The sequence below is a fragment of the Thalassophryne amazonica genome, chromosome 21, assembly GCF_902500255.1.
Source record: "Thalassophryne amazonica chromosome 21, fThaAma1.1, whole genome shotgun sequence".
NCBI lineage: Eukaryota > Metazoa > Chordata > Actinopteri > Batrachoidiformes > Batrachoididae > Thalassophryne > Thalassophryne amazonica.
The window spans coordinates 1,063,421-1,076,495 of record NC_047123.1 but is presented as its reverse complement, the minus strand read 5'-3'; the positions used below and the strand labels follow the sequence as shown (position 1 = coordinate 1,076,495).

Here is a 13,075-nt window from a genome sequence, read left to right as displayed (position 1 = left end):
GTGTGATAAAACTGCACCTTTCAGAGTGGCCTTTTATTGTGGGCAGTCTAAGGCACACCTGTGCACTAATCATGGTGTCTAATCAGCATCTTGATATGGCACACCTGTGAGGTGGGATGGATTATCTCAGCAAAGGAGAAGTGCTCACTATCACAGATTTAGACTGGTTTGTGAACAATATTTGAGAGAAATGGTGATATTGTGTATGTGGAAATAGTTTTAGATCTTTGAGTTCATCTCATACAAAATGGGAGCAAAACCAAAAGTGTTGCGTTTATATTTTTGTTGAGTGTATGTTACTGCTGCAAATAAGTATTTGAACACCTGTGAAAATCAATGTTAATATTTGGTACAGTAGCATTTGTTTGCAGTTACAGAGGTCAAACGTTTCCTGTAGTTTTTCACCAGGTTTTCACACACTGCAGCAGGGATTTTGGTCCACTCCTCCATACAGATCTTCTCTAGATCTTTCAGGTTTGGAGTTTCAGCTCCCTCCAAAGATTTTCTATTGAGTTCAGGTCTGGAGACTGGCCAGGCCACTCCAGGACCTTGAAATGCTTCTTACGGAGCCCCTCCTTAGTTGCCCTGGCTGTGTGTTTGGGGTCATTGTCATGCTGGAAGACCCAGCCATGACCCATCTTCAATGCTGTTACTGATGGAAGGAGGTTGTTTGCCAAAATCTCGCAATACATGACCCCATCCATCCTCCCTTCAATACGGTGCAGTCGTCCTGTCCCCTTTGCAGAAGAGCACCCCCAGAGTATGATGTTTCCACCCCCATGCTTCACGGTTGGGATGGTTTTCTTGGGGTTGTTCTCATCCTCTAAACGTGGTAAATGGAGCTGATTCCAAAAAGCTCTATTCTGGTCTCATCTGACCACATGACCTTCTCCCATGCCTCCTCTGGATCATCCAGATGGTCACTGGTGAACTTCAAACGGGCCTGGACATGTGCTGGCTTGAGCAGGGGGACCTTGCTGCCCTGCAGGATTTTAAACCATGACAGCATCATGTGTTACTAATGTAATCTTTGTGACTGTGGTCCCAGCTCTCTTCAGGTCATTGACCAGGTCCTCCTGTGTAGTTCTGAGCTTTCTCAGAATCATCCTTACCCCACAAAGTGAGATCTTGCATGGAATCCCAGACCGAGGGAGATTGACAGTCATCTTGTGTTTCTTCCACTTTCTAATAAATAATCATAACAGTTGTTGTCTTTTACCAAGCTGCTTGCCTGTTGTCCTGTAGTCCATCCCAGCCTTGTGCAGGTCTACAGTTTTGTCCCTGGTGTCCTTAGACAGCTCTTTGGTCTTGGCTATGGTGGACAGGTTGGAGTGTGTTTGATTTAGTGTGTGAACAGGTGTCTTTTATACAGGTAACAAGTTCAAACAGGTGCAATTAATACAGGTAAAGAGGGCAGAATAAGAGGGCTTCTTAAAGAAAAATTAACAGGTCTGTGAGAGACACAATTCTTGCTGGTTGGTAGGTGATCAAATATTATTTGCAGCAGTAACATACAAATAAATTATTAAAAAAATCATACATTGTGATTTCCGGATTTTATTTTTTTTTTAGATTATGTCTCTCACAGTGGACATGCACCTAAGATGAAAATTTTAGACCCCTCCATGATTTATAAGTGGGAGAACTTGCAAAATCGCAGGGTGTTCAAATACTTATTTTCCTCACTGTAACTGGTCTCACTACTCTCTTGTAGACTTTCACCTTCACTCTTGCTGATATTCTTCGGTCACAAATCTCTCCTGCTACCTTTCTCCACCCACTCCACCCTGCCTGCACTCTCTTCTTCACCTCTCTTCCACACTCTCCATTAGTTTGACCCCAAGTATTTAAACTCATCTAGTTTCACCACTTCTGCTCCTTGTAACCGCTGACTGACTTTCATTCCCCTTCTCTCCAAAGCATATCTCCACATCTCCAGTCTAGACTCAACGTGCTCTCTACTCTCACTACAGATCACAATGTCTTCTACAAACATCACAGTCCATGGAGACTCCTGTCTGATCTCATCAGTCAACCTGTCCATCACCACTGTGAACAAGAAAGGGCTCAGAGCTGATCCTTGGTGTAATCCCACCTCCACTGTGAATGAGTCTGTCATTCCTACTACACATCTCACCGCTGTCACACTATTCTTATACATGTTGTTGTGTGGGCCGCCAGAAGAGGAGGTACTGCTGGCCCACCACCAGAGGGCGTCCTGCCTGAAGTGCGGGCTTCAGTACGAGAGGGCGCTGCCACCACGGACACAACCGGGAGTGACAGCTGTCACACATCAACTCATGACAGCTGTCACCCATCTTCATTTCATCACTCCATAAAAGCCGGATGTCATCTCCACCTTGCTGCCGAGATATCATCTACCTGTGAAGGTAATTCTCTGCTAAACTGAAAACACTGACTAATAGTCTGAACTTCTTTGCAGCCGTTTTCCTGTAAGTGTTTCCTTATCTGTGGGATTGGTGTTTGGTGTGATCAGCGACGGCTTCGCTTCACCCCCCAACCAGATAAGTGGTGTAACAGGAGCTGCAAGAGTGTGTGATTAGAGGTGGAGGTGACTTTCCACCTTCTGACTGTTTTTGTTACTGGGTGTGCACACACACCCACATCTCACTGTTTGTGCTCCTCACCAGCAGTACCAGATCCGACAGTCGGGGACGGTGATCAGCTGTGAATTCGGGACTTGGCGGCTCCAGTATTCACCAGGTTCTGTGGCGGCGGAAATCGTGTGGTTCCGGCTCTTCTCAGGACAGACGTCTTCTATCCTCGAGCCTGCCCACACGTCACCTTGGTGTATTGACTGCTGTCAGATTCTGTGATTGTCTGTATAGTCGTTGTGCACATTCACAACATTAAATTGTTACCTTTTGGCTCATCTATTGACCGTTCATTTGCGCCCCCTGTTGTGGGTCCGTGTCACTACACTTTCCCCAACACATGTCCTGCACTACCCTCAGTAGTGGGCACAGCTAACCAAAAACTTAGCTTCGATAACCACTAATCCGCTAACTGAAAAGTTCACTTTTATAATGCTAAACCGATAAACCACTATCAAATTTAGCAGAAGCTACAGCTAACCGCTAACTTTCAGTATTGTCTCCAGTACATTCTCAGCTACTGACAAGCCGATTTAGAGTTTAAACACCACCAACACTTCTGATTACAATCAAAGACAATCACAAACCCAACACAACCAATGAGTCGGTGCTTCTGTCTTTGTGCGCCCTGCCCACCACTGTAAAGAAGAGTCATTTACATTCACAGTATACAGTGGTCCAGACGCAAGGTAGAAGTCCTGAAAAGGAAAGCAGGTTTGACTCATGGTTTTGATTTTTAAACCAAATTAATCCAGATAGTTTAACTCTGTCATTAATTTTATAATAATGCCCTAATTCTGAAGTTTTGAACATTAACACACAAATGCCAAAAAGCATTATGGGAAATGAGCCTCCGCTCATCACTTATTAGTTGATTCATTATATGTAAAAACCAGCACACAAGTTATTGTAACGTGTGTGTTGGTTTTTACAAATAAAGGTGCATTTGTAAAATGTCTTTTTTCATTTGTAAAAAAAGAAGGTATTTGCAAAACTGAAAATTCTGTTTAAGTTGTGATTCAGCTCAACAGCCATGTATTTGGGCAGATGCTATTCCCACTGCTATCCAGTAGATGGCAGTGTTCTATGCATTTTGACCCATCAGCGTAACAGCCGTTTTAACCCGCATGTCAGCTGATTTTAAGGGATTATTCAACATTAATTCTGTTTTAAAAAGTTCCTTATAGAGTTTGACAGGTTTATGACATTTGAGAGTCTACAAGCTTAATACTGATTATATATTAATTATATATTCAGCCAGACGTCCGTCTAAATTGGGGGTTAAAACAGCTCCTGCTCCACATGCACACACACACACACAAACACACCACATCCACAGACTCCCTCAAAGTAAAAAAAAATACTTTCATTGAAAAGAACACAAAGCAAAAGATGAAAAAAAATAACATTTCACTCACCCCAGTATAAAGATTTCCAAATTAGTCCACAACAAAAACAAGCCCTCACACATGTCACGCACGCGTGTGTGAACACAGTTGCGGTCGCCAGCCATGGAACGGTCCACTCGCCCACAGCCAGAGATCATTTTCAAGTTCCACTCGGCCAGAGAATAATGTCCAGGTCCACTCGTGCTCAGGTTCTATCATAATGTCTGATCGCAGCTCTGCCTTCACCTCAAATTCTGTCAGGTTTGTGGCACATTAGAGAGTCCGTTATCTCCTGAAAATAGTGTCTTCAGAGGTTTTCCAATATGAGACATAAATCTGTGTGTCCATGCATGTCTGTGATCACAGCAGCAGTGACACAAACAGCAGCATCACCACACTTTAAAATCCAAAATCCGACAGACTCTGAAGCGATTCGGGGTGAAGTGTGTCGTCTCCTCTGGAAATCGGAGCCTTTCAAAGAAAAGCTCCGATGCTTCGTTATCGGACAGAACCTCATTCAGAACCTCTCTGTCTGGGATGTTTCTGTTTTGCTCTTAACTCCGTCACATGCAGAGAAATGCCGAGTGACACGTTTTCCGGAAATGCACCCGTTACCTCACTTTGGGAGAGGAATAAAAAACATCAGAAACCACTGATTGTGCACAGGGAGACTTACAGTCATGAGGACTTTGATGTTGATGTTAAAACACATGCGACTGTCCTTTAAGATCCACTTTGTGGTGTTGTACACGTGCTGCAGTGGAGGAGAAATATTTTGCTCCTCAGGAGGGCGGATGATGCAGTGAAAGCTTGACCCATCAACACACACACGCATGCACGCACACACGCACGCACATGCATGCGCACGCACGCATGCGCACACGCATGCATGCGCGCACACACGCACGCATGCACGCACACACGCACGCATGCGCACACACACACACGTGCCGATGTGGAATCAGCAGCTTCGTCTCAACAACAACGGAGCGGTTCAGTGCCGCTGGGCTGTCTGTTACCCACAATGCATTGTAAGGTGCTTTAGTGGTGATGCATGCTGGGAGGCTGCAGTCTGTAGATACACAGACTGAACACAAGGGCGGAGCTTGTGCAGCCTGGCCACGCCTCACAAAAAATACAGAACAATAATCAGATCTCTAATTGTTATTGAATGTTGTGTGTAAAAATAGAAATTTTCAGGAAATAAGTCCAGACTGATTTCACATTTGTGGTGAAATTTTACAGCAGAAACATTTGACTGTAATTATATTAAACCTGCAGCAGAAAAGTTCAAATTTCAAACTTAAATTCAAACATGTTCAGTGAGAAAATAAACTAACATCATGACAATCATCAGATAATAACTGTGGAGAGTTAATTCTCTCTGTCTCTCTGTCTGTATGTCTGTCTGTATGTCTGTTTCTCTCTTTGTCTCTCTGTCTGTATGTCTGTCCCTCTGTCTCTGTCTCTCTGTCTGTATGTCTGTATGTCTGTCTGTATGTCTGTTTCTCTCTTTGTCTCTCTGTCTGTATGTCTGTCCCTCTGTCTCTGTCTCTCTGTCTGTATGTCTGTCTGTATGTCTGTTTCTCTCTTTGTCTCTCTGTCTGTATGTCTGTCCCTCTGTCTCTGTCTCTCTGTCTGTATGTCTCTGTCTGTCTGTATGTCTCTGTCTGTCTGTATGTCCCTCTCTCTGTCTCTGTCTGTCTGTCTCTCTCTGTCTCTGTCTGTCTCTCTGTCTGCATGTCTGTCTCTCTCCCTCTCTGTCTGTCTCTCTGTCTGTATGTCTCTGTCTGTCTGTATGTCTCTGTCTGTCTGTCTCTCTCTGTCTCTCTGTCTGCATGTCTGTCTCTCTCCCTCTCTGTCTGTCTCTCTGTCTGTCTCTCTGTCTGTATGTCTGTCCCTCTCTCTGTCTCTGTCTTTCTCTCTGTCTGTCTCTCTGTCTGTCTCTGTGTGTCTCTCTGTCTGCATGTCTGTCTCTCTCCCTCTCTGTCTGTCTCTCTGTCTGTCTCTCTGTCTGTATGTCTGTCCCTCTCTCTGTCTCTGTCTTTCTCTCTGTCTGTCTCTCTGTCTGTCTCTGTGTGTCTCTCTGTCTGCATGTCTGTCTCTCTCCCTCTCTGTCTGTATATCTGTCTCTCTCTCTCTCTCTGTCTCTCTGTCTTTCGCTCTGTCTGTCTCTGTCTCTGTCTGCATGTCTGTCTCTCTCTCTGTCTCTGTCTCTCTCTGTCTCTGTCTCTCTCTGTGCCTGTCTGTCTGTTTCTTGGAGGATAAATAATTGGCCCTGAGTTGGTTGCCCTGTTGCCTCTGTGTGGTTAGTTTATGTTGCCCGTTGTCTGCAGTCAGTTGCCAAGTCACTGTGTTGTGATGATGACATCACTCAGAACTGACCAATCACCTTACTGAACCCTGACTTTGATCTTAGATAAACAAAGCCAGTGGCGGTCTTTGATGTCCCCAGGAGATCTGAATCATTTGTCCTCAACTCTTGTCATTTGTTTGTTTGTATTTGTTTTAAAATTCTGTTCCTCAGCATTAATTTTCAGCCGTGTCTTCTTTGGTTACCATGGAAATAGTTTATCACCTATTCTGGGGTTCGTGGACAAAATAAGTCTTAAAGTGTTTTGTAACATTGTGGTGTTTATTGATTAAGTAATCACAAACTTGACTCAACATGCAACCTGGAAAATACAATGTATGGATGGACAGACGGACGGATGGACAGGTGGATGGACGTATGGACGGATGGATGGACGGACAGGTGGATGGATGGACTGACGGACGGACGGATGGACAGGTGGATGGATGGATGGACAGACAGACAGACAGATGGACAGGTGGATGGATGGATGGATGGATGGATGGATGGATGAGTCCATATCATCCAGAATGTTCACACAATAATTCAAAACCAATAAGTACTTTTATGTTTGAAGTCATCACATAAACTGCAGGATGAGATGAGGATGAACAGTTCAACTTTGACATTAAATCAACTCAAAAAGGTTTTATTTTGCTTATATAACATAAGGTAGACTTGTGTTTCTTCTGCTGAATGCTGCCACCTGCTGGATGAATGATGGGAATTAGAAGCAGGTGTGTTTGAAGATGACTGTGTTTTAGTTTCTTCCATTTCCAAAGACACCATGTCCAGATGTATTCATAAAATTTGTTTTCCAGCTTTGTAACTTTAGTTTCATTTAATTTTGTGTGATTCTGCGAACAATCGTTCAAAGAGATGAAGGTGAAAGTGGCAGTTCATCAGATTAAAGACCAGCATGTGTTGGTTATAATATAAATAAATAATATTAGAAGAATAATCGTAATAATATTATTTTGATGGCACTTCCAAGCAAAATATATACATAATTAAACATCAAGACACAACTCTCCAGGAACCATCAGCTTCTCGTGATGGAGAGGTCTGTGTGCCCTGATGAACCTGTGTTGTCTGGAGCCTTCATGCTCCTGGTACGGTCTCCTGTGGGAAATTGGTCTCAGGTGAGGGGCCAGACTAAGAATGGTTCACACGACACCGTGACAGAAAGAGGCAGAGGAAATGTGACCTGGCACGGAGGAAGCATGGGGCCCCCGTCTGGAGCCAGGCCTGGATAGAGGGACCGTCAGCGAGTGTCTGGTGGCTGGGCTTGCCACAGAGCCCAGTCGGGAACAGCCTAAAAAGGCAACGTGGACCTTCTATCTCAACCCTATGAGCTCATCACCTGCAGGGGGAACTGCTGGTGTCAGGTTCACTGTCCCATTAGTAGCAGTGAAACTCGAGGGCCTCGACAGACACGACCCAGACAGCAGGGGCTAGCTCTGGGGGTGTGGAACGTCACCTCACTGTAGGGGAAGGAGCCAGAGCTTGTGTGGGAGGTGGAGCGGTACTATATAGATCTGGTGGGGCTTGCCTCCACGCACAGCCTCGGTGCAGGAACCACTCTCCCTGATAGGGGTTGGACCTTATTCTTCTCTGGAGATGCCCAGACGCCGGGCGGGTGTGGGGATACTCATGAGTCCTCGGCTGAGCACCGCTACGTTGGAGTTTACCCTGGTAGATGAGGGGGTCGCCTCCCTGTGCCTTCGGGTGGCGGGGAGGTTAATTGTTGTTTGCGCATGTGCACCAAACAGCAGTTTGGAGTATTCTTCCTTCTTGGAGTCCTGTATGGGGCGCTGGTGGGGGACTCCATCATTTGTTATTGGACTTCTGTGCTAGTCATGGACTGTCCACAACAAGCACCATTTTCGAACATAAGTATGCTCATAAGTGTACATGGTACCAGGGCACCTTAAGCCGAAGATCAGTGATTGATTTTGTGATTGTATCATCTGATTTGAGGCCGCATGTTCTGGACACTCGGGTGAAGAGAGGGGCAGAGCAGTCAACTGATCACCCTCTGGTAGTGAGTTGGATCAAAGGGTTTGAGGAACTCCTGCATCAGACTGGAGTGCCCTCTATAGTAGGGGTAGAGCTGGAAGCTAATGGAGGATCATCATCAATTTCCGTGGTGGAAGACACTGAGGTAGTCAAACAAAGGCCCCAGGGGTTGATGAGATCCATCCAGAAAAGAAATGATGAAGGTGCGGAGGGACTGTCTTGGATGAGGTCTGGGACAGTGCCTAAGGAGTGGCAAACTGGGGGTGGTGGTCCCCATATTTAAAAAGAGGGACCAGAGAGTGTGTGCCAACTACAGGGGCATCACACTACTCAGCCTCCCTGGTAAAGTCTAATCCAGGGTGCTGTCAAGGAAGGTTCAGCCGATAGTCGAACCTCTGATTGAAGAGGAACAATGTGGGTTTTGTCCTGGTCGTGGAACAACTGACCAGCTCTTCACTCACACAAGGATCCTGAAGGGTGCCTGGGAGTATGCCCATCCAGTCTACATGTGTTTTGTGGACTTGGAGAAGGTGTATGATCGAGTACCCCAGGAGATACGGTGGGAGGTGCTGTGGGAGTATGGAGTGAGAGGGTCCCTTCTTGGGGCCATCCGATCTCTGTACTCATAAACCGAGAGCTGTGTTCGGGTGCTCTGCAGTAAGTCTGACTCATTTCCAATGGGGGTTGGCCTCCGCCAGGGCTGCACCTTGTCACCAATCCTGTTTGTGATATTCATGGACAGGATATCGAGGTGTGGTCAGTGGGAGGAGGGTCTTCAGTTTGGTGGGCTCAGGGTCTCATCATTGCTTTTTGCAGATGATGTGGTCCTGTTGGCCTCATCAGCCGGTGACCTCCAGCACTTACTGGATCGGTTCGCAGCCGAGTGTGAAGCAGCTGGGATGAGGATCAGCACCCACCTCTAAATCTGAAGCCATGGTTCTCAGCAGGAAACCGATGGATTGCCTACTCTGGGTAGGGAATGAGGTCTTGCCCCAGGTGAAGGAGTTTAAGTACCTCGGGGTCTTCTTCACGAGTGAGGGGACAATGGAGCATGAGATTGGCAGGAGAATCGGTGCAGCAGGGGCGATGTTGCATTCGCTCTACCGTACTGTTGTGACAAAAAGGGAGTTGAGCCAAAAGGCCATGCTCTTGATCCACTGGTCAATCTTCATTCCTACTCTCACCTATGATCATGAGGGTTGGGTCACGACAGAAAGAACTAGATTGCGACCCCAGGGAAGACTCAGGACTCGGTAGAGAGATTATATCTCCACACTGGCCTGGGAACACCTCGGGATCCCCCAGTCAGAGGTGGTCAGTGGGTTCCACCAACACGAGGGTCACGAGTTCAATCCCCTTGTTCTGGTCAAAATTCTTGACATCATATTCTGAATCATTTGAAGACATCTTGGGCTCTTGCACAGCAAAGCAGAAGATAAAATATGTCAGTATTCGATTCCTGAGGACAGAAAAGCAGGAATCAACACAAAAACAAATTATTCCTATGTACGTGACATAAAACCAGGTGTTTCTGCACTTAAACAGTCTGTGGCCTACAGAAAACTGAAACTGGCTTCCTTTTGACATCAAGTGCTGTTATGTTTGGGCACTGTGGAGTTATGGACCATCTGGTTTACCATCGCCTGTTCACAGCCCTTTTACAGCCAACATGGGATTGGAGCACAACATGAAAAGTGAATTCCACACGTACATGTAGTCTAACACAGAGGAGCAAAAAGAGTTGGGTCTAATACAGAACCCTGTGGTACACCATACTTCACAAGATTAAAAAATGCACTGCAAGATCATAACTTATGCCTTCAAGTATGTAAATATTTTCAACAAATATTTAAAATTTGACAAAATAAAGGAAAGGAGAATAATCTTTTCAATCTGGAGACTGGACTGGATCTGGATCTTTGGGTCCCATGTTTCTCCAGAGTCTCCACCCTCACCAAGTCATGCCCATTTTCAAGCAGTAAGGATGGTCAGTGTGATGATCTGCAGGTGGCCCAGTTTGCTCTGCCAGTTCTGCCACTCAAAAAACACCCAACTCAAAACCACATGAGGGTGGAAACGGGTGTGACTCTGAGGTGTCATCCAACAGTTACCCAGCAACACACAGTTGGTCTCCTCGGGATTGACTGAGCGTCCTCCTCTCCACCAAACCCTGCTGTGACTCCACCACATCCCCAATCAGTGTTTGTTTTCAACTCTAATATGCTGTGATTGACAGCAAAAGTAATAAAGCTGTCTAAGTCGAAAAGGGTGTGTCAGCGTACAAAAGGGTGTGTCAGCGTGCAAAGCGGTGTGTCAGTGTGAAAAAGGGTATCTCAATGTCCACAAGGGCGTGTCAATGTCCAAAAGGTTGTGTCAGTTTCAAAACGATGTGTCAGTGTGAAAAAACGGTGTGTCAGTGTAGTAGAGAAGCTTGAATCTTCGACTGGACTGGGTTGCTTGACGCGAGGACTTTTCGCTTCAAATCGCAGAAGCTTCCTCAGCTAAAATTCTTGCTCTGGTGGTCTGACTTCTGTCTTGACTCTTGTAGAGAAGAATAATCAAGAAGTCACAAAAGCTGGAGTTTTAAACCTAACCAGACCCCTCCTACCGAGAGGCAGACTGCTATAGGCTGGTGACTAAACAATAGCTCTAATTAGCACCTATTGTGCTCTAGTTAGCACCCTCCTAATGACATGGCAGCTGTCCCTCTTCTGATGGCTTCCTTGACGACTCTCCTGATGACGTGAATGACTCATTACCATGAACAAAAGACTGAAACTGCTTTGACCTGAGTACTCCATTGTAAACAGGGGACAAAGCGTGTCTCAGACCCCCTCCCTGGTTAAGGCTGGGTTTCAAACATTTCACAAAGAATGCCTCCTTGACCCCTCTCTCAAACCATTTCTTCTCTCTGGCTAAGATTTTAACTTCCTTGTCCTCAAACGTGTGGTTAGTGTCTTTAAGGTGGAGATGAACTGCAGACTGAGGTCCACTGGCGCCCTCTCTGTGGTGCTGGTATAGCCTTTTGTGTAAAGGTTGCTTAGTCTCACCTATGAGTGTTCGTTACAGTTTTCCTGATATCTGATAGAATACACTACATTGCTCTGTTTGTAACTAGGGATCCTGTCCTTAGGGTGAACTAATTTCTGTCTCAAGGTGTTAACCGGTTTAAAGTAAACTGGGATTTTGTGCTGTCTGAAGATCCTCTGTAGTTTTTCCCCTACTCCTGCTAAATAAGGGAGAGACACTGCTCTTCTTCTTGTCTCCGTCTCCTGTCTATCTGGTCTCTTTGTTCTCTGGGACTTCTGCACTTTGTCCAGGGACCATCGTGGGTACCCACATACTGTGAGGGCTTTCCGGACAAGTTGTTGTTCTTTAGCCCTTCCCTCTGCAGTTGTGGGCACCTGTAGGGCTCTGTGTTGAAGAGTCCTGATCACCCCGAGCTTGTGTTCAAGGGGGTGGTTTGAGCCAAAGAGCAGATATTGGTCACTGTGAGTTGGTTTTCTGTAAAACTCCAGCTTTTGTGACTTCTTGATTATTCTTCTCTACAAGAGTCAAGACAGAAGTCAGACCACCAGAGCAAGAATTTTAGCTGAGGAAGCTTCTGCGATTTGAAGTGAAACGTCCTCACATCAAGCAACCCAGTCCAGTCGAAGATTCAAGCTTCTCTACTATGGAAACCGCCTGGACAACTGAGAGCCTACACAGAAACGGTGTGTCAGTGTGAAAAAATGTATCTCAGTGTCCAAAAGTGTGTGTCAGCGTTTCCCACTTCCCAGTGGCCACAGGGTGAGAGGCGGGTTTCACCCTGGCAGGACACCACTTATAGACAGACAAACACATTCACACTCTCACCTACGGTCAGTTTTGAGTCACCAGCTCACCTGACCTTCATGAGGAAACCCACTGAACACGGGAAGAACATACAAACTCCACACAGAAAGGCCGCAGGTGGAACGTGATCCCACGACCTTCTTGCTGTGAAGCAGCAGTGCTAACCTCTAAGCCACTGTGTTGCCCCCTGCTGATCAGGGATCAGTGTAACTTCCTGCGTGATGTCACTCACTGTGTAATATTTGTCCGTGTGAAAAAATCCACTTGTGTTGGTTTTGAAGGCCCTGTGGAAGCTGCTGGCACCATGGAGGTCTTCCAGCTTGTGGTGATGGCGGCCGACTGAAGCAATCAGCAGCAGCCTCATTAAAACTGCAGTGTGCCACTCATGCGCCGAGCACACAGTGCAGCTGTGGGTGATCACACCTTTGTGTGTGCCGTCTGACCGCGTTCCCCACGTGGTGACACGCCAGCTCCTCGTGCGGTGGAGGGCGGGCTCAGGACTTTACCTAATTATCCAGCATCAAGTCTAAACAGAAAGCTTCCCGCACCACATAGCTGCCGTGTGATAAGATGCACGCTTACAAACCGCCCCGTGGTAACAGGCAGTTGACCTGAGGACGCACAAAGTGACGCTGCTCTGTGATCAGGGCCGAGTTCATTCAGCACCTTCTGTTGAACCGTGACCAAATTACACGACGACAGCACTCAGAGAGTGCAGAGCTCAGCCCGTGTTCCACCAGTCCGTCCACCCCCCCCCCCCCACACACACTAAATTATTCTCTACATTTCGACTGTATTCCAATAATGTCAAGGTCACGTGTTTAACGGTCTGCTCGCTGTGTGGCTGTTTGTTGTCGTTGGGGTGT

General features: G+C 46.4%; 1 protein-coding gene across 2 annotated transcripts in view; it reads left to right on the top strand.

Moving 5' to 3' along the window:
- The window catches only part of bach2b (BTB and CNC homology 1, basic leucine zipper transcription factor 2b), a 134,358-nt gene that overhangs the window by 93,917 nt on the left and 27,366 nt on the right, over nt 1-13,075 (top strand). The gene's annotated exons all lie outside the window — the stretch shown is intronic.